Here is a 27,297-nt window from a genome sequence, read left to right as displayed (position 1 = left end):
AGCTGCGATTGTGGGTGCAGGCGGGGATGTTAAGGTTGAGTAGTCCACCGTGGCTCTCCAGGAATTGTCCGGTTTCTTAACTGGCCACATTGGAGAGTTCACATGGGTGGCTATCTGTCTCAATAGCCCCCTGTTTAACCAAAGAACTTATGGCCGTTTCCATGTCTGCCTCTGCTTCCCTGGGGAAATTGTACTGCTTTTGTGGTCGGGTCATGGGGTCCCCACTCCCACTGACCTTGACCCCGTTTACTCTCCCACAATCATGTTTGTGAGTGGCAAACACGGCGAGGTGTGCTCGCACACCAGCCTGGTACTCCACTGGAGTGTTACTGACCAGTAGTTCAAGGTCGTAACCCTCCTTTGGCTTCATTGTACACAGGGTCCTCTTTCCCTGTTTCTCTGGGATGACTGCTACCTCACTTTCTTTACCGGTACAGGCTGCCCCCCACAGACAATGGCTTCTTAAATCCACTAGAATCCGGTGACCTATAATAAAGTCAGCCCCCAGGATTCCTTTTCCCTCCTGCTCCCACTTCATCAGGACACACGTCCACTTAGTGTGCAATGTTCCTAATTGAATGGACAGCGGGATGGAGAATGAGCCAGCCTGTTCATTGTCCGTGAATCCCACGAGGCTGTACGGGGTCCCGTTTGATAGAGGTGAGGCTGTGGGGTCATCTGCATAGACTATGGTGCATGCTGCTCCAGTGTCCAGCAAATAAGTCCCCTTTACTCTCTCCACCTCCCTCTCGACGTACGGTCGCTTCCAGGCATCGTACACTAGGGGACACAGGTAGACAGGCTGCGCTGGTTTTAGTCATAATTCTGGGTGAGATGGGGCAGATGGTATCACTGTACCGGTGGCCGTGGCTACCTTCCCCGGACCCATGAGTGCAGTTCAGAGTGCAGCCACCACGGTCTCAAATGTTTGGGGAGAGACCGACGGCTCAGTATTTTGGGCTGGGACTGTGGGATTCTTTCCTACCCTGTCCTTCCAGGGATTCCTACAGTCCTTCCTCCAATGTCCATTCTTCCCGCACCCAAAACATTTACGCTTGTTTTCGGAAGGGTTACCCCCTTCCTGGTGTCACTCTTTCTTTCCCTGACTGGGTTTTAACTCATGTACCTTTCCCTTGGGTGGGTGCTCTTTACCCCTCCCTGCAGTTCCGATATGCCTAGGTCAGTTGCCTGATCACTGTTTCCTCGGTGGCTTGGGGGTGTCCCGGGTCAAACCAAAGCTCTGCTCTGGTTTAACCCGGGGGAGGCTGTTCGCCACTGCTCCGGAGCCATTGTGCCCGTTCGCCCGGTGTAAGGTTTGCCCGGTCGAGAGCCAAACTGCAGGCTCGCTGATACACAGGCTACAGCCTGTCAGCGAAAGCCTGAGGGGTTTCTCCCACAAGCTGCACTGTCCTCTCCACTCAGGAGAAGGCACTTTCCTCATTTAGACCCATGGCCTCCAGAACTTTATCCCCAACATTATCATATGTACCCCTGCCCTTTCTGCATTCCGCCGAAAGGGACTGGTACAGCTTGCTGTCCAGGGAGAAAAGGAGCAGTTTTACCTGCTCTGAGTCATCACGTCCACTCATCTCGGCTGCCTGTTCCACTTCCATGAAGTGGACAGAGGGGTCTCCCTTATGTGTAAGCTTACTCAGGTGGCTTACCATAGCCCTCAACTATTGGGTTGTGTGGGGAACCATGAATTAGCTCTCAAGAATCCCTGGTGCTCCACCCACTGTCGCGTTGAACTTTTGCTGCCGGACCGGACACATTGGTCCCGGCTCCGACCCTTTCAGTTCTGGCTCACCCTTCTCTCCCTGCTACCAAACCGAGTTAAACCCCGGCGCCACAGGTGGTGGTAGTCCGTACTCCCTGCCTGCCTGAGCAATTGTCCCTCCCTCCTGCTGCCCAACCGGGTTGTTCCCCGGCGCCACAGGGGAAACTGAACAGTTTTCTCCTGCTCTTCCAGGTCTGCCCGGGTCGTACCCGGACTTATGAGGCACACCAGGCCTCTTGCCCTGGACAGAGCGCTGTTTAAACTTTCAATTTGCTGCTGGCAGGGGCCGTGATCTCCCGACTCAAATCCCTGAGTGCTGGTTACTCTGTAGGCTGCCTGGATGTCTTTGACTCTCTCCTCCTGCTCTTTAATTTGTCTATTAAGACGATCGTTCTCTTCTTGCAGTACCAAATCATTTTTCTTAGCCTCAGTGACCTGACACTGCATATAATCCAACCTATTCCTGAACTTCTTCCCTTTGTACAGCCTTTCCTCGTTGTGCTTATGTAACTCTCTCATTAACCTTTCACCTATGATTGTTTGTGCACTAGACTGTTCCTCTGTCTCTCTCAGTTCAGCCCTTAGTTTCTCCAGTGTCGAATCTAAGAGTTGGACCTGTTTATGCAGACATACTAGCCAAATTGCCTTTTCCACCGCCTTTTTGTGAGTTTTACCCTCTGTTCACTGGGCTGCAACGTCCCCTGGATGCTCAGCGAGCAACAGATCGCGTACCCACTTCTTTGTTACATTCACTCTTTTGACCACATAGGAGGCAATCCTCTCTCCCATTTTACTACTTCTTTTCTCACAACCAAAGTCTGTCTCCTCACATCCCTTTTACCACAGTCCCTTCGTGGTCACCATTATGTAGGGGGTGGTGTTTTGATCAGGTTTCTCTGACTCCTTGACATTTTTGAGGCGCCCCACACCCTGGATTCAAGACTGTGGACTGATTTGGGGGTTGTGAGAAACTGAGACAGTCAACTGGTTTTATTATGTTCAAACAGAGTAAAAAGGGCACGTTTTTAATAATCACAGTAATCAGGTACAAATAGGGAGAAATGGCAACTCAAATGCTCTATATTTGGGAAGAATATATAACACATATAACAGATTAAAAGAACACAGTCCTCCCACCTCCCAAAATACTTATGCACTAAACCTGGAAGGGGAAAACGCACCAGAACATCAACAGGTAGGAACAGTAAGAAAAACTCAACCTCTCAGACCCACTATCTAGCTAGAATAGAACTCTGGGGTTTCAGGGACCATGCTCACCAATTCCCTTTTGACAGTTCCAACTCCGGGGTTCGCCTTAGCTGTCCGGGTTCTGTAGCCTGTTCCCCTGACCCTGTTGGGGACTTCAACCTGCGTCACTTCTTCAGTTGGGCTGAGTCCGCTGATGCGGTAAGGTGCATATTTGACTTGTGGGGTGAGTATTCACTTTTCCTTCGTTGGGGTAGTCTTAAAAGTTCTGTTAGGTAATGTTTTACACCTTGGTAGCATAGGACCAGCTTGTAGAGTGGAAAAATCTTCGGTTTTGTCGGGTTGGTTCCGTTTGACTGTTTGATGGTCCGAAACTTTCTGATAGTCGTTTTGAAAGCCTGTTTGCAGTCGTGGTGCTGTCCTTCTGGGTTTTAGAGATTCCTTTCGCCGATGTTTCGGGGTCCCACTTTTCGAGGCTGGTGTTAAACTTATGCAACGACACCCAGCTGCCAGAACAGGCCCTCAGTTATACTAAAACAGGCTTCCTTATCTTTGTGCTAAATCAGTTCTTGGGCTTTGTTTAAACTGTTCTGTCCATTGATTTTCAAATGTCTTCTTTGTCATGTTTTTGGTAGGCTAGTCAGCAGTAACTCGATTAGGGTGTGATAATGTGCTATCACTGGTTTTGCATTGTTTTGGGATTGTCCAGTTTCCTGGCCATCTAGTTGGGCCCATGATTTCCATAGTGGTTGATTGGGTAATTGGCTTCTTGCATATTTTGGATGAGTTCTGTAGTTTGGATAATGGCTGGTAATTTGATTATCTCTTAGGGGGTGAATTGGTGCTGCATAGTTCCCCCAGACAGTCTGGGATCCTTAATACACGAATTTGCTTCACAGAGGTTAGCCCCACCTCCTGTATTCGGTAACTCTTTTTCGCAGCCAAAATGTTGTAGAATCACCATACACACGACTCGAAGTCAGAGTCGATACCGGGCCACCACACTTGGGATCTGGCTATCGCTTTCATCATTACTATACCCGGGTGTGTGCTGTGCAGATCTGAGATGAACGTACCCCTGTCCTTTTTGGGTAGCACTACGCGGTTACCCCACAACAGGCAGTCGGCCTGAATGGACAGCTCGTCCTTTCGCCGCTGGAACGGCTTGATTAGCTCTTGCATTTCAACAGAGATGCTGGCCCAGCTCCCATGCAGTACACGTTTTTTTACTAGGGACAGCAGAGGATCTTGGTTGGTCCAAGTCCTAATCTGGCGGGCCGTGACAGGTGATTTATCATTTTCAAACGCTTCCATGACCATCAACAAGTCTGTGGGCTGCGCCCATCAACAAGTTTGCAGGCTGCGCCATTTCCACCCCCGTGGTGGGCAATGGTAGCCGACTGAGAGCATCCGCACAGTTCTCGGTGCCTGGCCTGTGGTGGATGGTATAGTTATATGCTGATGGCGCGAGTGCCCACCTTTGTATGCGGGCTGAGGCATTAGTATTTATCCCCTTGTTTTCAGCGAACAGAGATATGAGGGGCTTGTGATCGTTTTCCAGCTCAAATTTGAGGCCAAACAAATACTGATGCATTTTCTTTACCCCGAACACACATGCTAATGCCACTTTCTCAATCATGCTGTAGGCCTTCTCGGCCTTCGACAAACTTCTGGAGGCATAGGCGACAGGTTGCAACTTCCCTGCAACATTAGCTTGTTGTAATACACACCTGATTCCATACGACGACGCATCACATGCTAACACAAGTCTTTTACACGGGTTATACAATACAAGCAGCTTGTTGGAGCATAAAATGTTTCTGGCTTTCTCAAAAGCAATTACTTGTTTTTTTTCCCCATACCCAGTTCTCACCTTTGCGCAATAACACATGTAGGGGCTCTAAGAGGGTGCTTAACCCAGGTAGGAAGTTACCAAAATAGTTGAGGAATCCCAGGAACGACTGCAACTCCGTGACGTTCTGTGGCCTGAGCGCGTTCCTGATAGCCTCTGTCTTGGCGTCTGTGGGCCGAATGCCGTCCATCGCGATCTTTCTCCCCAAAAACTCCACTTCTGTTGCCATGAAGACGCATTTCGACCTCTTCAGCCGCAGCCCTACGCGATCCAGTCGCTGGAGGACCTCCTCCAGGTTTTGTAGGTGCTCGACGGTGTCCCGACCCGTGACCAATATGTCGTCCTGAAAAACCAAATGCGTGGTAGTGACTTGAGTAGGCTCTCCATGTTTCTCTGGAAGATCGCTGCAGCCGACCGAATTCCAAACGGGCATCTGTTGTAGATGAACAGTCCCTTGTGCGTGTTGATGCAGGTGAGGCCCTTTAAAGACTCCTCCAGCTCCTGCGTCATGTAGGCCAAAGTCAGGTCGAGTTTGGTGAACGTCTTGCCTCCTGCCAGCGTCGCAAATAGGTCGTCTGCCTTAGATAGCGGGTATTGGTCCTGTAGCGAGAAACGATTAATAGTTACTTTATAATCGCCGCAAATCCTGACCGTGACATCACTTTGAGTACTGGAACAATCGGGCTGGCCCACTCGCTGAATTTCACTGGGGAGATGATGCCCTCGCGTTGCAACCTGTCCAGTTCGATTTCCACTCTCTCTCCCTCATCATATGAGGTACTGTTCGCGCCTTGTGGTGAATGGGTCGTGCCTCTGGGACCAAGTGGATCCGCACCTTCGCCCCAGAAAAGTTTCCAATGCCTGGCTCAAAGGGAAGGAAATTTGTTGAGAACCTGGGTACATGAGGCCTCATCGACATGTGATAGTGCTCGGATGTCATCTCAGTTCTAGTGGATTTTGTCCAGCTAGCTCCTTCCAAGCAGTGTGAGGCCATCGCCCGGGACAATCCAGAGTGGCAGTTCGTGCGCCGTGCCCTCGTAGGTGACCTTGACCATGGTGCTGCCCAGAACCATGATAAGCTCTTTGGTGTACGTTGTCAGTTTCGTGTGGATGGGGCTCAGGGCTGGTCTGAGTGCCTTGTTGCACCACAGTCTCTCAAACATCTTTTTACTCATGATGGATTGGCTAACGCCAGTGTCCAGTTCCATGGCTACAGGTAAGCCATTCAATTTTACATTTAGCATTATTGGTGGACATTTCATCGAAAATGTGTGCACCCAGTGTACTTCAGCATCTGCCTCCTCTCTCTGAGGCTCGAAATTGCTTTGATCCACCATGGACCGATCTTCCTCTGCCACATGGTAGTTAGCAGGTTTTGCAGAGCTTGCAGCTCATCTGCAAGCTCGTTGGAGGTGCCCCATTGTTCCACAGCTCTTGCAAACATACCCTTTGAAGCGGCATGAATAGGCTGAATGGAAGCCTCCACAACGCCAACAAGATGTGAATTACCTTGCATTCATCCTTTGTTGTGGACTCTGAGTCATCTGGGTCACCTGAGGCCTGCTGGCAGTTGCAGACTCGTGGTTTCTGCCCTGTACATTTCTGCTCGCAAACACAGTTCCAGTTAACTTATGAACATTGCTCGCACTTGTGTGCTGAGAGATTTGTTTGGTATTATCACTGGTGGACATAAATGCCTGTGCTGTGCAACCCTTACTGAGGGTCGGTGTCTCTACAGTCAAATGTTTTCGTAGGATGGTCTCGTGGCCAATGCCCAGTACAAAAAAGTCTCTGAGCATTTGCTCCAGGTAGCCATCAAACTCACATTGTCCTGCAAGTTGCCTTAGCTCAGTGACGTAGCTCGCCACTTCCTGACCTTCAGATCGCTGGCACATGTGGAACCGATACCTCGCCATCAGCATGCTCTCCCTCTGGCTAAGATGCTCCCGAACCAGTGTACACAGCTCCTCATACGACTTATCTGTGGGTTTCACCGGAGCCAAAAGATTCTTCATGAGGCTGTAGTCGGTCCCCGCAGACCGTGAGGAGGACCGCTCTACTTTTTGCAGCTCTTCCTTCTCCGTAAAGCTTGTTGGCTACAAAGTACTGGTCTAGCCGTTCGACATAGGCTTCCTAGTCCTCCCCCTCCGAGAACTTCTCCAGGATGCCCACAGTTTGCTGCATCTTTGCCTTGGATTCGTATACTCGTCGCCAGTTGTTGTGTTCCGAACACAGATGAGACTGCACACAGGGAGGTTAAAGTAACAGTGACCTCAGTCTTTAATAAGACACTCCAGAGTGAGGAACAGGCTTTGGGGGCCGGCTTATATACTGGGATCCCTTGGGACTTCAGGGGATGCACTCCCTGGTGGCGGAACATGGGAGTGCATGCTTTACAGATTCACAACAGCTTTCCTGACCTCCAGTTTCACATCTCGTCTTGTCTTGAGTCTCTAGTTGTATATGTTGTGGGATTGGTTTTAATGGAAGCTAACACTAATACATCCAATGAGGAATTCGGGTGAAACTTCTTTACCCAGGGAGTGGTTAGAATGTGGAACTCGCTACCACAAGTAGAATAACATTGATGCCCCTAAGGGGAAGGTAGATAAGCACAAGATGGAGAAAGGAATAGAGGGTATGCAGAAAGGGTTCGATGAAGTGGAATGGGTGGAGGCTCATTTGGAGCCTAAACACCGGCACAGACCAGTTGGGCTGAATGGCTGTAAATTCTATGTAACCCTCAGGATCAGCCTGAAGCCAATCTGGGGGTACAGACATTGGAGGAGTCACTTCTGGCAGGATACACCCATTAAAATTAGTCGAGCTGTTCAGGAGCACTCTCACTGTACTGCTTCTGTAACCTCACTGGAGTGGACTGGCTCACAATGTCATTGAGAGACCCGTAGTAGCAGCTTTAATTACATTTTCTTACCTTCATGGAAGACTAACAGGTAGACATAATTTCATTTTTTTTCTAAATGGGGGCGAATAGGGGTTTAGAACAAAGAACCATGGATGTTCTAAATCCGAAATAAAAACAAAGTATAGAATCTGAGATGGTTGTAATCTAAACTTTGTAAACACTACTTTTAGTTTTTCCTTCTTCAACATTCCAATGCTGATAGCATAGAGACACCATAGTATACAAAGAAACAATATTAAGGCGGTGATGCTTTCAATCAAAACACAATCCATTTTAGCGACTAGAAAAGTTGTGTTGAGACTCTCCTGCTGGCTTGGTGAGTTTATCTAATGGGCAGTTGCGCCTACAGTTCAGCAATGTCCCAGTTATGATTCTCAATCTTTGCTAGTTTAGCTGGTCTTGGCTGGGGGTGAAGTAGGGTTGCTACGGTTGGCTTAAGCACTGGGAGAGGTGAAAACCACACAGTGTTCCAATAGAACCACAGAGGTTTACAGCACTGAACTGGTTTTGATCCCTGGCTGGAAGTGTCTAGCAAGAACTCTCTCTGGTCTGGGCCTCCCATGGTCAACTATCCTGGTGCACATTGGCGAGGCTTACACATTGAATGATGGCCAGAGAGCTTCTGCCACTGTATCCAAGATGAGACTTTTGGTTAATCGGGCAAGTTGTGGTAAAATCACATGGGAGGCGAAGAGGCTATTGTGATGTTAATTATTGCGAAGTAACACAAACGGTTGATAAGGTAGGATGTTAATGGAAATGAAAAAGTCACATTAGATTCGATATTACTGTGCAAATTTCAGTTGATTCCAGACCTAAAACAAAAGTTGGGAGTGGAAAGGCAAAACCAAGTCAATTGTTAAATCTCTCTTTCAGGTTTGTGTTTTAGGTGTTCAAGTATTTATTCTACTGATGTAAAATAAAGTACAAATTTGTACTCCCAACTTAGACCAAAGATATGTTGCAGTTGAGATATAGTTGGGAATGGCAGCATAATGGTTATGTTACTGGACTAGTAATCCAGAGGTTTGGACTGATGATCCGGAGACATGACTTCAAATCCCACCACACCAGCTGGGGAATTTAAATTCAGTTAATTAAAATAATTCTGGGGAAAAAAAAACTAGTGTTTTTGACCATGGTGACCATGAAACTACCGGGTTGTCATAAAAACCCATCTGCTTCACTAATGTCCTTTAGGGAAGGAGGTCTGGCATCCTTACCCGGTCTGTCCAATCTGCGACTCCAGACGAACTGCAATGTGGTTGACTTTTAACAGCCCTCTGAAATGGTCCAGTAAACCACTCAGTTGTACACAACCGTTACGACGAAGTCACCGTGGGAGTACCTTCACCACACGGACTGCAGCAGTTCAAGAAGGCAGCTCACCACCAGCTTCTCCAGGACAATTAGGGATGGGCAATAAATGCTGGTCTTGCCCACATCCTGTGAATTATTTTTTTTTAAAAGTTCCTTGCTTTATTGATCTTTAAAATGAGAGTTGTCACGATCAGCAATGCCAACTCTCGCAAATTAATCGCGAGATATGCAATTTTTAATGAAACTTTAACCCATCTCGCGATTCACCAGCAAAATCTCACATTTTCTTTCTCTGGGTATGACAGTGATGCTGGGCAGGAGTTGAACAGCACGGCAGTACTCCGATTAGTCAGTGCATGGCGTCGCCACTCAGCATTGGCCACGGAGATTGGAATATTCACCGGGGGCACGGGCTTTCTTATTGTAAAGGATGCCATCCGCTCACACTGGACTGCTCACTGTACAAGATAGAGGTGCTCCATGATCACCGTACACCTCGAACGGTCCACCACCAGGTTTCCCACCCTTGACCGCGCTCTTGGTTTACTTTGCAGCCAGCTCCGCTGAGCCCTTAAAAGCGATTGGAAAACCAGCCAATCAGTCACGCAATCCGACCACCGTGGCAGTCACTACTTTTGAGATGAAGGAAGTGGTGTGGGGTGGGAGCAGTCGGTTAGATTTGAGTTTCTCACAAACAAACCAAATTAGAAATGTAACTGAGGGATGTGTGATTTTTGTAAATATTATTTATATTGTGAAAGCAGTTGGACTTGTTTCCATCCAGTTGAATTCTTATGCGCCATTTATAGAGGGAAAAATAATCTCTAACCAAGATTAAGATTGCATTGGCTTGGATCTCAAAAGATCCCTGGATACAAAAAAAGACAAAGAAGTAAAACCCTGAAAACCTTTACCAAAACCAGCCCAAAGCTGGTAAAGTGCAAGTCAGGGTGGCTCCTGTAAACACTGCAGATCCTGCCTACTATTTGCCAATTGTCTTGGAACACACAATATATGTGCTGCCCATATCCTTCCTTCCCCTAAGGTACAACACCAACATGAATGTGGAAGGATGTCCTTAATAGACTACGTATATCATTGGCAGTTTTTGTTCCGATTACAATAACTTTGTGCTTACCTGATACTGAAAAATCACCCACCCAAAACTCAAGAGGAGTACCCAAACATAGCCATGTGGTGATAACAGATGGGATTGTTTAAAAGTTTTTTGTACAGCATTTTCAGATGCAGTAATATCGCTTCTCGGCCTTTTGGCTAAGATCATGCGTAACTGACCTGACAGGGGAGTAACCATGACCCCAACGTGGTTCTCCCTGGATCAGGAAGGTGATTCTCCTATGCTTTTTGGAAATAGGTGGTGGGTGGGGTGGCTTGACCCATCCACCTCCATGGCACGAACCTGGTATTGCAGTACTTCCAGGAACGGTGCTTGGGCTCTAGGCCTTTTGGCTAAGAGCATTGGCGCAGGGTGATCCTTGATGTGTGCAAGGTGACCTCTGGCGTTTGTGATCTGACAAAGAATTGGAAAGATTGGCAACGAAAAAAAAAAATATATTGTTTTGAAATAGGAGGTGGGTGGGGTGGCTTGACCCATCCACCTCCACGGAGGTGGGTGGGGGTCACACACCCATCTCCATGGCACGAACCTGGTATTGCAGTACTTCCAGGAACGGTGCAGTGGCTCTAGGCCTTTTGGCTAAGAGCATTGGCGCAGAGTGATCCTTGATGTGTGCAAGGTGACCTCTGGCGTTTGTAATCTGACAAGATGATCTGACAAAGAATTGGAAAGATTGGCAACGAATTAAAAAAAATATATATTGTTTTTGTAAAGAGCTTTGACCTGTTAAGAGATTAAATAAAGCCCCTAATGAGCTTTATAAACGAACTGTCAATCTATATTGGTTTATATTTGGTTTATGATTTCTTACCAAATCTCATGATTTTTTAAGAGTTTGTCTCCTGATTTATGAGATGGTGGGGTTGGCATTTATGCACGATCCTATCTCTAGGGTATGAGTTACCAATACATTAAAATAATGGCATTTTCTGTGATCTCTGCATTTTCCAGGGTACTTCATCATCATTATTTGATGCCTTTTACTTGGTTAATGTACTAAAATCATACAGTTGGAATAAATAATTGTATTATAGCGATACAATAATCTAATCTGATCAGTGCAGATATCTGCAGCTTGGTCACATTTCAAATAGTGCCCAGTCAACATGATATCACTTGAGGGTTATGTGTTTCCTTATCCTGCGTGCACGCACCCACTCCTCCCAGAAATGAAAACTTTAAACTATTCCCTTCCACCATGCCCACCTCAGGAATGAAGACTACCAGCATTCTGCTCTCAAAAATGGAGAGATAGTCCTTGCTTCAGCCTGAGGCACACGTGGCTAGCTGCAAATGTAGATATCAAAGCAGTTCAGTTCCATGCAAATAGTTGGTGCTTAATATAACAGCATGAAAATTAGTGGGTCTATTCTAATTACATAGGTTGAAGTTTGGTAAACGATGAGGGCCATCTCCTGAACGATCTTAACTTGCTGTGGATGAGGTTGTGCAATTATTTGACTTCTTGTAACCCATACTTTAGGACGATCAGTCTCCAGATTATGTTGAGCAACTTTTTCTTGAGTTTTTATGTCCGATTTTAAAAGATAGACCAACTGCCACCAGCAACTCGCCTTTGTTGAAAATATTTTCTCCCTTCCTATGTCATGGTTCTCCATGCGTAGTCGCTAGTTGAGAAGCTGGAAAGGCAGCTTGTAGCCCACTTCAGTATTGTATATGACAGCAGCCTGCAGCACCTCTCCTTGAATGGAAATGCCTAGCCTCCACTCTCATTAAAAATGGAATGGTAATTTAGCAAGCTTCCTGGGAGCTTTATACACCAATTTCAAACTTTGGTAAATTTGGCTTTGTATAAGTTATAGAAGTAAAAATATGTTCAGTTACAATACCGGATGTAGCAATTAATTGAAACCGATTTGCTTCCTTTATGTCTTATATAGGTACTCTATTAGCAAAACATGGGAACAGGAGTAGCCCATTCAGCTCCATGATCCTGTTCCAAAATTCAACGAGATCATAGCTGATCTCTTAACTCCATTTACCCGCCTTGGCTCCATATAATTTAATACCCTTGGCTATCAAAATTCTGTCTATCTCGGATTTAAAATTATTGATTGAGCTAGCATGTTCTGCTTTTTGAGGGAGAGTTCCACACTTCTGCCAGCCTTTGTGTGAAGAAGTGTTTCCTAACTTCTCTCCTGAATGGCCTGGCACAGATTTTAAGGTGTTCCCTTGTCCTAGACTCGCCCATCAGCTCTCTATCTAACCTATAAATTCTCTTTAAAATTCTAAGAACCTCACTCAAGTCACCCCTTAATCCTCTATACTCCAGAGAATACAAGCCTAATTTATATAATCTCCCCATATAATTTAACCTTTGGAGTTCTGGTGAATCTGCACTGTACTCCTTCCAAGGCCAGTATATCCTTTCTAAAGTGTGGTGCCCAGAACTGTACACAGTGGTCTAACCAACGCTTTATATAGTTGGAGCAAAACTTCCTTTCCTCTCTATATTCTCACCCTCTAGATAGAAAGAGTTGCCGTTTTGATTATTTTTTGTACCTGACCACTGCATTTTAGTGACTTGTGTACCTGGATCGCTAAATCTCTTTAGACCTCCACTGTTCCTAGCTTTTCACCATTTAAAAAAAATACTCAGATCTATCCTTTTTTTTTGTCAAAAATGGATGACCTTACACTTCCTGCATTGAAATCTATCTAGTGCAGTTGTGCCTCACTTAATCTATCAATATCTCTTTGAAATTTGATGCTCCCATCTACACTACTTAGTATGCAACGTATCTTTGTGCAGTCGGCAAACTTGGATATATGGCTCTCTATTCTAAGTCATGAATAAATATAGTGAATAGTTGAAGTCCCAGCACAGATCCTTGTGGGACACTAGTAGTCACTTTCCAAATCGAGTACATACCCATTATCCCTATTATTGCAATCTCCTAACCAGGTAAATAATTTGCCTTCAATTCCATGAGCTTTAATTTTAACCACCAGTCTCTTATGTGGAACCATATAGATGTCTTCTGGAAGCCCATATACACTACTTCCATAGACCTTTCACTGTCTACTACTTTTAATTCCTCAAAAAATTCAGTTAGGTTCGTTAGATGTGACCTACTCATTACATATTCGCGTTGGCTCTCTCTAATCAGCTCTAAATGCTCAGTCACTCTGTCCTTAATTATAGATTCCAATAACTTCCTCACAACATATGTTAGACTAACGGGTCTATCATTTCCTGGTTTTTCTCTCTCTCACCTTTCTTAAATAATGGAATTACATTTACAATTTTCCAATTTAAAGGGACAATTCCTGAATCGAGATCGCTTTGAAAGATTAGGCTAAAGCAACTGCAATTTTCTCATCAACTTTCTGTAAAACCCTGTGGTGGAAACCCTCCGGTCCTGGGGATTTGTCCGTCTTTATTTTTTCGAATACAGCTAGAGCTTCTGAAATCCGGAAACCTCGGGACCAAGGCCGTGCCGGATATCGTGTATTTCCGGTTTTCTGAATCTGCAATCCTTCAGCCTGAGGAGGGAGGGAGAAAAAGCGAGCGAAAGAGAGAGGACTTTTCTGTGAATGAGAAGAATATATACAGGCATTGTATTCTTTTCTCTTCTCTATTGTAATCTTATTCAGTTTGATTTATTTTTGTTCAGAAAAATTGTGGTACAGCCTACACGAAAATTTCAGATATTAATAGCATGCATGTGAGAACGGGTTGGCTCGGTTCAGGGTCATGGGGCGCATCTCCCTATTTGCGTGGTTTGATTTGGGGGCAGGGTCCGGTTGGTTCCAGACAACTCGCTGTGTTTTGTGCAGGTGTTGTGTTTTATGGGAGGTGCAGAGCAGGCTTTGCGGAGTTTCGCCGGATCTTGCACAGATGGTTTTAGGCGGACTGCCGGCGTGCAAGGCTGGGGTCATCATGCTTTGGACTTTTGGCGTGCCCGTGCTCTGGCCGAGGGAAGACGCCCTGGGGGTGGGGGGGGACCTGCGTTGCGGACCCAGGAATAGCGGTGCCTGTGGGTGTGAAGACCTGCAAGAAGAGGTGGGTTGGAGCTTTTCTCTTTTGGTTCTTTTTCGGCAATTTATTGGGTGGGGGTTTTGAGAGTTTTTGTTTTTTGGAATTTTGTTTGGTGTTTTCCCCCTTCCTTTGGCCCAGCTCGCAGCGGTAATCAGTGTGGCAGGTTGTCTGGATAACATTTTCCAGATTCCGGATGGCCCCTCCACAGATCGACGCAGTGTCAGGATTTCAGAACATTCCGAATTTCGGAACTCTGGATTTCGGACACTCTACCTGTACTGTTTTCTTGCTTGCATTAACTTTAGTGAATTACAATCATTGATTCATTATTTAGTTTCCTTGGAATGTCAGCTATGTTATCCTCTTCCTCTACTGTGAAGACTGACGCAAAGTAATTATTCAGTAAGTCTGCCATTTCCTTATTTTCATTTGCAATATTACCCACAAGTGTTTTTCAAGGTCCCGCATTGTCCTTGACTAGCCTTTTTCTTCTAATATAATTGTAAAAACTTTTTGTGTTAATCTTGATATCCCTTGCAAGTTTCTGTTTGCATTCCTTTTTGTGGCTCTTGCACTCTTTTTTTTTGTCTTTCTCTGCTGTTATATCTTTCCAAGTCTCCTGGATCGGCATGATTCTTTGCACTTTTGTATGCTCTTTCCTTTAGTTGTATGCGATCTCTCCCCTCTCATCGACCATGGGTGTTTTATTTGGTAAGTAGAGCTCTTGCTAAAGCAGCACTTGTCTAGCAATGGGTGTGGCAGTGTAGAGGTTATGTTAATGGTCTAGTAATCCAGCGGCCTAGACTAATAATCCACTTTGGGCATTGGTAGTACTTCTGGGACAATGGAAGCTATTCCCCATGGAAAGGGCTACATCTGAACAGGTAGGGTGCAATGTACTGGCAAAACGATTAAATAGGGAAGTGGTGAGTCATTTAAACTAGCGGGGAGGGACTGGGATAATAGGTTAAAATACACGTATTGCAATGAAGGAGAGTGGATAAGAAACTGGGGGAACCGGAAGCAATTATTTTACTGGAAGATCTGGACTTAATAGTATGAACAGAAACCTGGCTGCAAATTAGATAAGAATGGAAAATAAACATTTTGGGATAGAAAAGAAAGGAGATAAGAGTGGCAATATTGACAAATTAGGGAATACATTGTGTAGAAAGTGTTGATGTCACCAAGGAAGGAGTACAGGCTGTCAATATGGTTGGAGCTCAAAGATAAAATGTTACATTAGTAGGGGTGTACTACAGACTTTCAAATTGTGGGAAGCAAATAGAAGATGAAACAGAGATGAGTAGGAATTAACAATTCTTGCTCTGAGATTTTGGTTATCTGCTTATTGATTTGAGACAGAGGGGGACTAAATAGAGAAAAGGTAATGAATTACTAATGTTGGACTACAAGGGTGTAGGTGTTGCTAGATTTGGTTATGAGTAATTAAATAGACCAGATAGATGAGTGAAATGTGGGTGTGCACTATAGAAACTTGAGTTCATCCAATATTCTGCTGCCGGAATCCTAACTTGCACCAAGTCCCATTCACCTATCACCCCTGTGCTCACTGACCTACATTGCCTCCCGGTCTGGCAATGCCTGAATTTTAAAATGTTTATCTTTGTTTTCAAATCCCTCCATGGCCTCACCCTCATTTTGTAGCCTCCTCCAGCCCTACAACCCTCCGATATCTCTGCGCTTCTCCAATTCTGGTCTCTGGTATGTCCCCAATTTTAATCGCTCTACCATTGCTGACCGTGCCTTCAGCTGCCTAAGCTCTGGAATTCTCTCCCTAAACCGCACCACCTCCCTCATCTTCCTTATGATGCTCCTTAAAACCTACCTCTTTGACCAAGCTTTTGGTCACCGGTCCTAAGATTTCCTTATGTGTCAAATTTTGTTTGATAAAGCTCCTGTGAAGCACCTTGGGACATTTTACTATATTAAAGGTGCTATATAAATGCAAGTTGCTGTTGTTAAAGTGATGACCACAATGTGATGAGGTTACAAATCCAACTGGAAAGTCAGTACAAAAGCTCGAACACCAGATTGGATTAGGGAAGATTTTAGGGAGATGAGAAGTGAGGTAGGTGAGGTTGAAGGAGAAATTGGTACACAGTACAGCAAATGAGATTTTTTTAATAAAAAGATTGCAACGGTACAGAATAAGTCTATTCCATTTTTTTTAAAAAGGAAATAAATTTAATTTTATGGATAAATCAAGGTTAGAAACCAATTAAAATTGAAGAGGGCCTATGAAGACTATAAGTATTAAAAATAATGGCCCAGACTTTGCCGTCAAAATAATGGTGAAGCTTGCTGTTATTTATGCGCAAGTGGTACAGGTATAACGGGACCGAGGCCATTCCGGTTTTCATATTTTTCCGGACTTCGGAGAAGAAATCCGATGTCTTGAATCCAGAAACCCCTTGGCTGAATTTCGGGTATTTCCGGATTTCGGAGAAGAAAATCCGACGTCGCGAATCTGGAAACCTCGGACGATTTTGGGGTATTTCCGGATTTTGGAGACAATCCGACGTCCCGAATCCGGAAACCCTTAGGCCGAGTTTCGGGTATTTCCAGATTTCGGAGACAAAAAGTATGTTTAGCTTAAAAGTCCGGTTTTCGGGAAATATTTCCGGATTCCGGACAACGACTCTTGCAATCTGCACAATGTCCGGCTTTCGGACAATTCCAGTTTTTAGAACTCCGGATTTTGGAAATTCTACCTGTACGGCATCTTCAGGCGAAGGGCGGATGCGTGGTTAAACTCAAATATCCAAAGATGGTATCTCAAGTTGCGCAGCATCTCACTGTCTGGCTCACCATTGAAATGCATTTACTGGCGTGAAGCTGTATCAGCGCAGTAAATCTGAACTAAACTCACCACAGAAAGTTAAGTCTTGTCCATTTAGTCCAAGTATCCTTTTATCAACGTGATCAGTGTTAATTATTGCCAATCAACCTCTGGCACTGAAAATTAACTATTACATTCCTTCAGATTTTAATTGTTTGAGATTTTAAAAATATAAAATTTAAAGTTTAAAACTTTTTGTTTACTTTTCCTTTCTGTCTCTCTAAATCTTGCAATGCAATCTTTCTTTCCCTCTATTTCTCTTTCTGTACCTGATTTGACATTGAATTCACCCGCTCTAATTCACCCTCCTCCTCAGTCCTTCTGTTAATTTCACAATCCTCAATCTGATTGGTTCAGGAGATACCCTGTTGCTTTCCCTGTTCACTCTGGTCCCAGATGCCCTGTTTCCCTCGGTGCGCCATTATCAGCTCGCACTTTCAGCTACTTACCACTCAAAAAAAAAAATTTTAAAACTCAATGTGCAAGGGCAGCACTAACTTAATGGCAAATGACGTTCGAAAGCCTGACAGCAAAATTCAGTCCAATGAAAAACTAAAAGAGAATGAGAAAATAAGATGTTAAGAGTGGGGTAAGGCAAGCTAAGTGGCAGTATAAACTGTGTGAAAATATCGGAAAGAACAGTAAAGTATTTTACAAGTATATGAGTTAAAAACAATTGTCAAATGTGAGGTGGGACCCGGGAGAGGAGAGGATTGTCAATTTGTAGATGATCAAAAAATGGTGGAGATGTTAAAGAAAGTAAGACTTGGATTTATAAAGCGCCTTTCACTACCACCGGACGTCTCAAAGCCCTATGCAGCCAATGAAGTACTTTTGGAATGTAGTCACTTTGTAATGTAGGAAACGTGGCAGCCAATTTGCGCACAAGCAAGCTCCCAGAAACAGCAATGTGATAATGACCAGATAATGTTTTTTGTTATGTTGATTGAGGGATAAATATTGGCCAGGGGATAACTCCCCTGCTCTTCCTTGAAATAGTGCCATGGGATCATTTACATCCACTTGATTAACGTTTCATTCGAAGGACGGTTAAGTACTTTAATAAGTACTTTGCGTTGGTCTTTACTAAAGAGAAGCTATCGGAAAGAGGAGGTAAATCCTGACGTGGTTGAGAGCAAGATGAATGATGTGGATATGAAGACATTTTTACAAAGTTAGTTAAGCCCTAGATCCTCTCCCCTTTATAAATTTGCTTATTTAAAAAAAAAAATTCTTCGTTTAGTGGGCCCCTCTAATTCTTCTATCCCCTGGGCTCCAATGATACTTGTACAGTTCCGAGGGATTTGGAAAGTGGAGTGCTCGCCAAGTGAAGTATTGTATCATATTTTTAAGTTTGTCACCATTTTCTTCCAATACTGATAGCCGATTGGTTGAGGAAATTAAAGGACGACAGGGCACCAGAGCCTCGCTGAACTTCATATGAGAGTACTTCAGGCAGTGGCTAGCAAAATCTGTCATGTGCTTGCCACTATCTTTAGGGAATCAATACAAATGGGAGGAGTAGCCAAGGGCTGGAAAGTGCTTCAGTTTACACCAATCTAAAAAGGATATTGAGATGACCAGTGATCCTAATTACTTGTGAAAAAAGTATCCGAAAGTATCTTCAACGAGGGGATAATAAGATTGGTGGATTTCGTAAAATGAGATCAGCATGCATTTATGAGATGGGGGTATTGAACAACTCTTATTCAAGTTGTGTGAGGATGATGGAAATTCTGTGGATTTAAGAACCTTGTGGGATTAGATAAATTGAACCGTGATTCTATATTTGGAAATACTGCAAACTAGATTTAGGGAACATGAGCTCCCATTTTAGAAGAGGGAAGTTACACAGCCATGTCTGAGAAGGCACCTGTCCGTTAACTGGCACTTTAATCTTTTGAGGGGGTTGGACAGATAGATGTGTGCTCACTGAGGAAATGCCACCTCGTCTGAACCCATCTCCTTCCAAACCCCAGGTCCTGGCCACCCCTGCAGGATGTGCAGCAGTCTGACAGCAAAGGTTTCAGGATGGAGTGCCTTCTAAGAGAGGTAAGGTGCAAATATATTTTGTGCCACACTACTGTTGTGCAATGTACATACATTATTAAAAGAAGGATGGGAAAAGATCATCCTGTTCATCAAACCTGTCCCATCCAAACATGGCGTGGCCACTTACCGCGTTGATCACTCTTTCCTCCCACTCTGTCGTGCAATCTCCTGGGTGAGGTAGAAAAAAGCTGAGATCAATTTAGAAAGATCTCTGGGAATTTCCTCTCCGATTTCTTAAGAGAATTGAACGAAGTTCCAGGAGAGTGCAGTAACCCAAAAATCGAGAGGAGAAATGCCCTCCTCTCTCAGGAACCTGTGCAGCTTCCTTTTACAGGACTTGGGAATTCCATACTTGCAGCGCGCTTCAGTAATCTGTTTCAGAGGGCAATGGCTTTTTACAAAGAATTTTACAGCACACAAACGGGCCATTCGGCCCAATCAGCCCATGCTGGCGTTTTTGCTCCACTTGAGCCTCTCCTGTCCTTCCTCATCTAATTCTATCAGCATAAGCGTCTATTTCCTTCTCCCTCATATACTTATCTAGCCTTCCCTTAAATGCATTTACATTATTTGGCTCAACCATTCCCTGTGGTAGCAAGTTTCACATTCTCACTTTCTGTAAAAATGCAACTGAAAAGGCATGCTTCCGAACTCATGCCTGAAGATTTTTTCTTAATATCCACATCCCTATAACCTGTGTTGTATTCTTAGTTTTATATTGTATTGTTTTAGAAATGCAGCATAAAATGGCATCTTCCTTTTCAATGGCTTTGCCATTCTGTTTGAGGACATTTATTATATTAACAATGATCTGAACTCCCCCTCTAGATCCTTTAACTGGTACCCGTGCATAGTATATACCTGACTACAGTTTCTAAAATCCAAATGCATAAGTGCATTTATCCACATTGAACGACATTTGCCACACAAGCCCATTCCTCCAACTTATCTAAATCTGCCTGCGATTTACTGATTTAGTCTAAATTCCAAACTCCTATCATCATTTTTGTTATCTGCAAACTTAGGACTGGTTCCACCAGTGCCCTTATCCAAATCAGTATGAAAGCTGATGAATTGCAATGCTCTGAACATGGAGCCCTGCAGGACACCCCTCATGACCTGACTGCAAACATCTCCCATCGATGATGGCTCTCTGCTTGTGAGATTGCAACCAGTTACCTATACTGTGTAATGTCTCTCATGATTAAATCTTTTTCCGATCGCGTTCTGCGTGACCCTTAATTTGAGATACTCCTCTGTTAACTGAATAAGGGTAACCATGAGGCTAATAAAAGAAGATACTTGTGGGTAATGGGAGTGCACCCCAAATTTTCCCCTCCACAGATTTTGGGCAAAGAATCCTGATGCCCATAATCTCAAACCTTGACAACTTCTTCAGATTGGAACTTCCCCTTGACATTCTGTGTTTGTGCGCAGTTTTCTGGAAGTAACACGACATCTAGAAATTAGTAGAATATTTAGCCACTCATCCCTTTGGCCAATCCACATCCCTCCCTGTGAGAGTGAAATGCCTCAGGCGTGTAGTTTCTGGTGGCAGCAGAGTTTCAGAACATACATATCAACGTTTGTGTCATAGTGTAAGCTAATTGTGTGCTTTATAGTTTTTCTGAAGTAATAGTGTGTGAAAAATGTTTTGCAAGCTATTTCTCGAAAGGTAATACAGGTCATGGTTATGGTTTGTGCTGTGTGCTTTGCCACATTAGTAATGTATGCAGTGGTGGGTATGCTTACCTTGGCACTCCTCATTCCAGTAACTTTTATACTATTGTTTCCACATCCTATTGACTGGGACAGAGTTGTTCCAACGGAAATTGCTGACTACCCATAGGTGTGACCAAGCCAATGTCATTTTAGCTGCCTGTACTAATTTTAGTAATCATCTTGCATACACTCCCACAATACTTAATGGGGCTGAATTTGTGGTCGGAGGCTTCCTGCAGGCTGATGTCTCCGACCTGCAATAAATCTACGAACTTACCTGGTGGTCCGGGAGGTTCAGCGACTTGCGTTCCTAGGCCTTTGCGCGTAGGCCTGCATAGAGGCCCACGTATCCCAGGGGCGCAAGCGGTTCGCAAGCACCCCTAGGATCACGTGGACTGGTCCAACCAATCAAAGAAAGGTATATCCAATCATACTTATGGGGTTCCTGTTTGTACACTCCTTAAAACCTATCTCTTTGACTAAGCTTTTGGTCACCTGCGCTAATTTCTACTTATGCGGCTCGGTGTCAAATTTTCTATCTCCCAACATTCCTGTGAAGAGCCTTCGGATGTTTCACGACGTTAAGAGTTGTGGTTGTATGGAACTTCCATGAATAATAATATAATAACTTTTATTTATCTAGCGCCTTTAACGTAGTAAAACATCCCAAGGTGCTTCACAACAGTGTTACAGACAAACCGATAAATTTGACATCGAGTCACAGAAGAAATTAAGGCATACGATCAAAAGCTTGTTTAAACAGATAGGTTTTAACAAGCATCGTAAAGAGGAAAGAGAGGTGGAGAGGTTTAGGGAGGGAGTTCCAGAGCTTTAGGGCCCAGGCAGCTGAAGGCACGTCCACCGATGGTCGAGCAGTTATAATGAGGGATGTTCAAGAGGCCAGAATTTGAGGAGCGCAGACATCTTGTGGGATTGTGAGGCTGAAAAAGATTAGAGATAGGGAGGGGCAAGTCCATGGAGTGATTTGTAAACAAGGTTAAGAATTTTAAAATATGAATCAGGATCACAAAAAAACCTGGACACATCAAATAAATTTTAAAAAATTACATATTTAAAATGGCATTTAACTAAATATTTAAGACAAAAGTTAAATTCTTTGAAAAATAAATGTACATGTTTTAACAGGGCTTAAAAAAACCTTGCCTTATTGCACAGGGTTTTTAATGTACAAGTGAATGAAAACATTTTAATGTTTGTTTTTTAATACTCTTACACTGGTAAAATGAGGCCTTGCACCTGACTTTACCAGGCGTAAGAATTTCACGGGCATTCGCTGGGCAGAAGTTGAGCAAATAGCCCAACTCTCTGCCCGCGTAGGCCCTGTTCACGGGGATTCTTGACAGATTGCAAGTTCCGGGTTTTCATGCATGTGCAATGCATGTCTAAACCCAATGTCCAATGGGTGCCTGCGCATCGCGTACGTGCCCGTAGGGCTGCAAATTCAGCCCCAATGTGTCCATTTACTTTATAAACAGCTGCCACCATTCAGTAACCACCATCAACGTCATCATCAAGCACTCACAAAAATCAAAAAACCCTCAGGCACTCTTGTGTCTTCATTTTACCAACCAACAAACATACAATAAGGTTAACGAGCATGAGTCTCATTTTTATTTACTAATCAAAAATGCAATTGGACACATCTGTATTTCTAATTAGCCACATGTTTTTGGACAACACTCACCAGGGAGACTCCCTTCACTTTCTTGGCAGCCACCATTTTGTGCAGTTTGTACTCCGCTTTGACAGGAGAGTGACCGTTCCTTCTGAACAGGGCCATCTTCCTTTACTGTTCCCCCTGCAGTAGAACTCCAAGGTGTTGTCCTTTAAAGGGAAGATTTTCCCTGTATTACTCCTGGCATCTATTGTAGTTCCACCAAAGTGAATCTTCAGCCAAAGAAAAACACTCCTTTTAAGAGCTTCTTCCTCACTAAATACCTCTCCTCTTCCATAACCAGCCAATCGTGCTGCTGACCAGGTTCACTGTGCTCATTTTCCATTCAGAGAGCACCTATTAAAATTAGGAGGGCTTAGCCTTGTACATTAGAAATATCAACGGGAGTAGGCCATCGGCCCCTAGAGCCTGCTCCGCCATTCAGTAAGATCATGGCTGATCTTCTACCTCTACACCACTTTCCTGCCCTATCCCTTAATATAGAATCCTGATAGTTCAGCCCCTCCTAGTGTCGGCAGTCCTGCCTGAGGGAGGGCCACCGTGTTTTCTGCTGCTATTGCAAAATTTGGGCCTGTATCTCCAAAAGGAAAAGAGGCATCATTTTTTGAGTTGGCTACAAACAAGAGGATATTATACCGAGTAATGGTATAATTTTGTAATTTTGGTCATTTGTCCTGAAACCGAATAGGATCGTGTTGCCTCGGTTAGTGGTCCCAGTACCAAAACAAACTGGGAATAGGGGATATTTTTGGCATTGTTCAGAAAGAAGTTGAAAGCTGTTGAGATACAGCAATTTGACTGCTACAGGGGAGATTTGATGAACTGCACTAGAGAGTACATCATTCACTGATGTTTTCTTTTATAGTTTTGCCTTGTGGGACTTTATCTTCCAGATAATGCCCACAGTTAGATAATGGCTATGTTGAAACATCTTTGCTTCTCACAAATTATTATTTTTGTGCCGTGACTGATTCTTGGGCAAACATGGCAGCCTCTCTGCCAATGATGCTCAAAAAAAGCCAATCTGATGGTTAACTAGATGATTTTTGTTGGGATAATTGAGGCAGGAGTGCTGATCAAGACATTGGAAGAATCAGCAGTGTTATTTATTATCTACCTGAACAGCCAAGACCTTGATTTAACTTCTTAACTGAAGAACGGCACCAAAAACAATGTAGCACTCTCACTTGAGTGTCGGCCTTAAATTACGAGCTCCAAATCCTGAGATGGAGCTTGAATCTACATTATCCTGACACACAAATAAGTGCTACCAACTGAGGCAAGCTGATACGCAGATGGGCTATTAACTTGGTCAGGATTTTGTAAAATCTGTATCTGTGGAAGTTTATTTAGTAAATCTAACTGTCTCTATTTTGTCTGGGATAAATGTGATCAATGGTCCCTTCTCTACTGCCTCCCTGAAGACACATTAGCTGTCTTATCCCTAGACAGTTCTTTGTGTGATTCTGATTGAGAGTCTATCATGCAGGAAATCTATTATGTAGAATTTTGCACTGTTCCATTAAGAATTTCACTCGGAGGATTTTGCAGGCTGGTCATGTGCTAACTTGTGGAGATAGATTTGTGCAAAATATTTCAGATTGCTGATGTTCAGAGAACTGAAAAAACTAATATTGATTTAGCAGAGTTGTGTATTATGATTTGTTAGTAATGCTGAGAGCTGAAGGTGTAATTTTCTTTCCTGTCTTTTTTAAAAAATTAACATTGTTTATATTTTATCACCTTTCTCTAAAAAGATCGAGGTATGTCTTGCCAGATTATTTCAGTACTGCCTGGCTATTGCAGCAGTTGGTGTGTTTTATTTTGAGTGAAATAGTGTCCTCTGATGTGTGCATCCCAGAGTACACCACACTACTGATGAGTTCTTCCTCCTCCTCCCCCCCCCCCTTTTGTCTCTGCTCCTGAAGGCACTGACTCTTTGTGGGGTAATGGCCCGGATTTTGTGTTAAGAATAACAGTGAGGCTATCAGCGCTCACTGTTATTATGGAGTAAATCGGACAGCAACTTGTAGAGTCCGCACATGTGCCGGTAAATGTGGAAATCCGAAAGTTGTTGTGGCTTTGCCCTGTTCCACAAGCTGTGTTCCACTGGTACCTCGCCTATAGACTCGGCAATCAAATACATGTAATGGAGTGAAGTTGCTGTACTTGCCCACAAAACATGCCGGAAAAAGTTAGGACTGGTGCATTCTGGTGTATGTAAATTTTTAATGCCATAATAAGTCAGAATTACTGCCAACTACAATCTCTGGCACTGAAAATTTAATTTTACAAGTGTAGAGTCTAATTCCTTCAGAATTCAATTATTGGATTTTTTTTCTTTAATTTTTTAAAACTATTTCTTTATCTCTTCTCGCTCTTAATCCTGTCTTTCTCTTTCGCTTTCTGTACATGATTTTACAATTAATTCTAATTTATACTTCCTGGTTTAGACTCTGCGTGTCTCAGTGAGGATTCTTCAATCTGATTGGTTGAAGAAACATGCTGTTGCTTTCCCAACTCACACGCCACAGATTCCCTGTAGAGGGCGCCGTGCTGGAAATGATCTCTAGGAGCCGTAAGTTGCCACTCAAAAGCCCGCAAAAAGTCTGTGGGCAGCTATAAGCGTAATGAGCGGCGAGCGCCGTTCCTTCGCTGCTGACCACAAAATCCGGGCCATTGTTCATGGGTGCTTGAAGCTCTCTGGTACCTTACCCAATTGAACCTAGAAGGTAAGTGTTCAACAGGGGAGGGCATATCGGCCAAACTTTGTTGCCCTTCCTTGCACATGTACTCCATTAGAAGCTACTGGATACAAATCAGAAACAGGAAAACATTCTAGACTAAGAACACCCAAGGTCAGCTAATTCTGCAGAGACTGGGAATCGCACCATGGACCTTTTGATCTGTATGGTATGGTCTAGTCCTACACTGGGTTGTTCCTTTACCCACTAATCCTACACTGGGTTGTGCTTTTACCCACTAGGCCATCAGGGAGGCTGTCCTTGGAATCTGGCAGTGACAAGTGAGGTTAAGGTATGGGAACTTTGAATGTGATGCAAGGGGGGGGAAGGGGCGAACAACAGTAACAGTTAAATGATATGATTGCATTGAAAGGAATAACATCACGAGAGCAGCAGGAAAGACCCCCAGCTGATGAAGAGATGAAATATTGATGGGGCTATTGAAGGTAGGAGTCTGAAGGAGGAAAAGCATAAAAATAATTTTATTTAAAACCCACCTGAGATAATAACTTTTATTTATATAGTGCCTTTAACGTAGTAAAACGCCCCATGGCGCTTCACAACAGTGTTACAGACAAACAGATAAATTTGACACCGAGCCACAGAAGAAATGAAGGCAGATGATCAAAAGCTTGTTTAAAGAGATAGGTTTTAACGAGCATCTTAAAGGAGGGTAGAGAGGCCTAGAGGTTTAGGGAGGGAATTCCAGAGCTTAGGGCTCAGCCAGCTGAAGGCACGTCCACCGATGGTTGAGCAGTTATAATGAGGGATGTTCAAGAGGCCAGAATTTAAGGAGCGCAGACATCTTGTGGGATTGTGAGGCTGAAAAAGATTACAGAGATAGGGAGGGGCAAGACCATGGAGCGATTTGTAAACCAGGATGAGAATTTTGAAATAGAGGCGTTGTTTAACTGGGAGCCAATGTAGGTCAGAAAGCACAGAGGTGATGGGACTATAATATAATGGGGGTTGGCCTTGAACAGTGGACAAGGATGTTGAAGGAATCTGGGCCAAAGGCAGATCTGGGGCTGAGAGAGAAGCACTGGAGCCTGTATGAACTGAGACGCTGGCTACATGGGGATTGAGTTGTAGTAAAGAGGTGACCAATAATACTATCATGGCTTCCATCAATTCATCAAATTGCTAGAAGAATTAAAGTTGTGGTTATATTATTCCCACAGAACAATCAAATTACTAGAAAACACAAAATTAATAGGCCAATCAGATCACTAGGAGGGGGCCACAACAAACCCTTTTTAATAGACTAGAGGTGAAATATAAATGTTAATGGATTGTCTTGCTAATGCTGCGAAGGCTAATATTTGTAACTGGTGTCCCTGATGCAGCTGTTTCTGTTCTGCTTCTCTGAATACTCCTGGGTGGTTGTTTCTGAAGTTTTAAAAAATTGAATCCTTATCTGGTGGTAAGATAACGAAGAATGTGTAGGTTTTTTTTTACAGTAGCTTAAATACCGATTAAACTGCTAACTATTGCAGTTACCTCAGCCGGCCATCTGGTTATTTTACAGTCATCTTGACTGCTGTGAAAACCCAGTTTATTACCGTAAGTAAAATAAGAAAGAGATTGGGCTTGGCTGTGATATTCCTGTAATGAGGGAACCTGCCGACACTGATCTGGGCCTGGATACATTCCTTCTAGCCCAACAGACTGCACTTGTGCAGCTCATGGCCTTCAGAATCTCTTCAGTTGGGTGCATACATGCTCCACTAGCTGGTGGGACGTTTTAATTGGAAAAAAAAATGCAAATAGGTCCATTGTAGGAGAAAAGGCGTGAGAATTGCCTTAAATGCATCCTGAAAATTGAATCAATAGTCAGACTGTATGCTAGGAAAGGGTTAATACTAATTAAATCATGATGGCTTATGCGAATAGAACATTCCTTACCACGAATGGAAGTCAAGCCTCCGTGTCCGTGTCCGTGTCCGTGTCCGTGTCCGTGTGAGAGATCCCTTAGCAAAGAGCTGAGCTTCAGTATTT

General features: G+C 43.9%; 1 protein-coding gene and 1 pseudogene across 1 annotated transcript in view; both read left to right on the top strand.

Annotated features, from left to right (window-relative positions):
* Positions 1 to 27,297, top strand: part of vkorc1l1 (vitamin K epoxide reductase complex, subunit 1-like 1) — a 67,144-nt gene that overhangs the window by 8,759 nt on the left and 31,088 nt on the right. The window lies entirely within an intron of this gene.
* Positions 10,337 to 10,538, top strand: LOC139227251 (U2 spliceosomal RNA; annotated as a pseudogene).

The sequence above is a fragment of the Pristiophorus japonicus genome, chromosome 16 (assembly GCF_044704955.1).
Source record: "Pristiophorus japonicus isolate sPriJap1 chromosome 16, sPriJap1.hap1, whole genome shotgun sequence".
NCBI classification, from domain to species: Eukaryota; Metazoa; Chordata; class Chondrichthyes; family Pristiophoridae; genus Pristiophorus; species Pristiophorus japonicus.
Note: the sequence above shows the minus strand (reverse complement) of the source record. Positions and strands in the feature narration are given on the sequence as shown.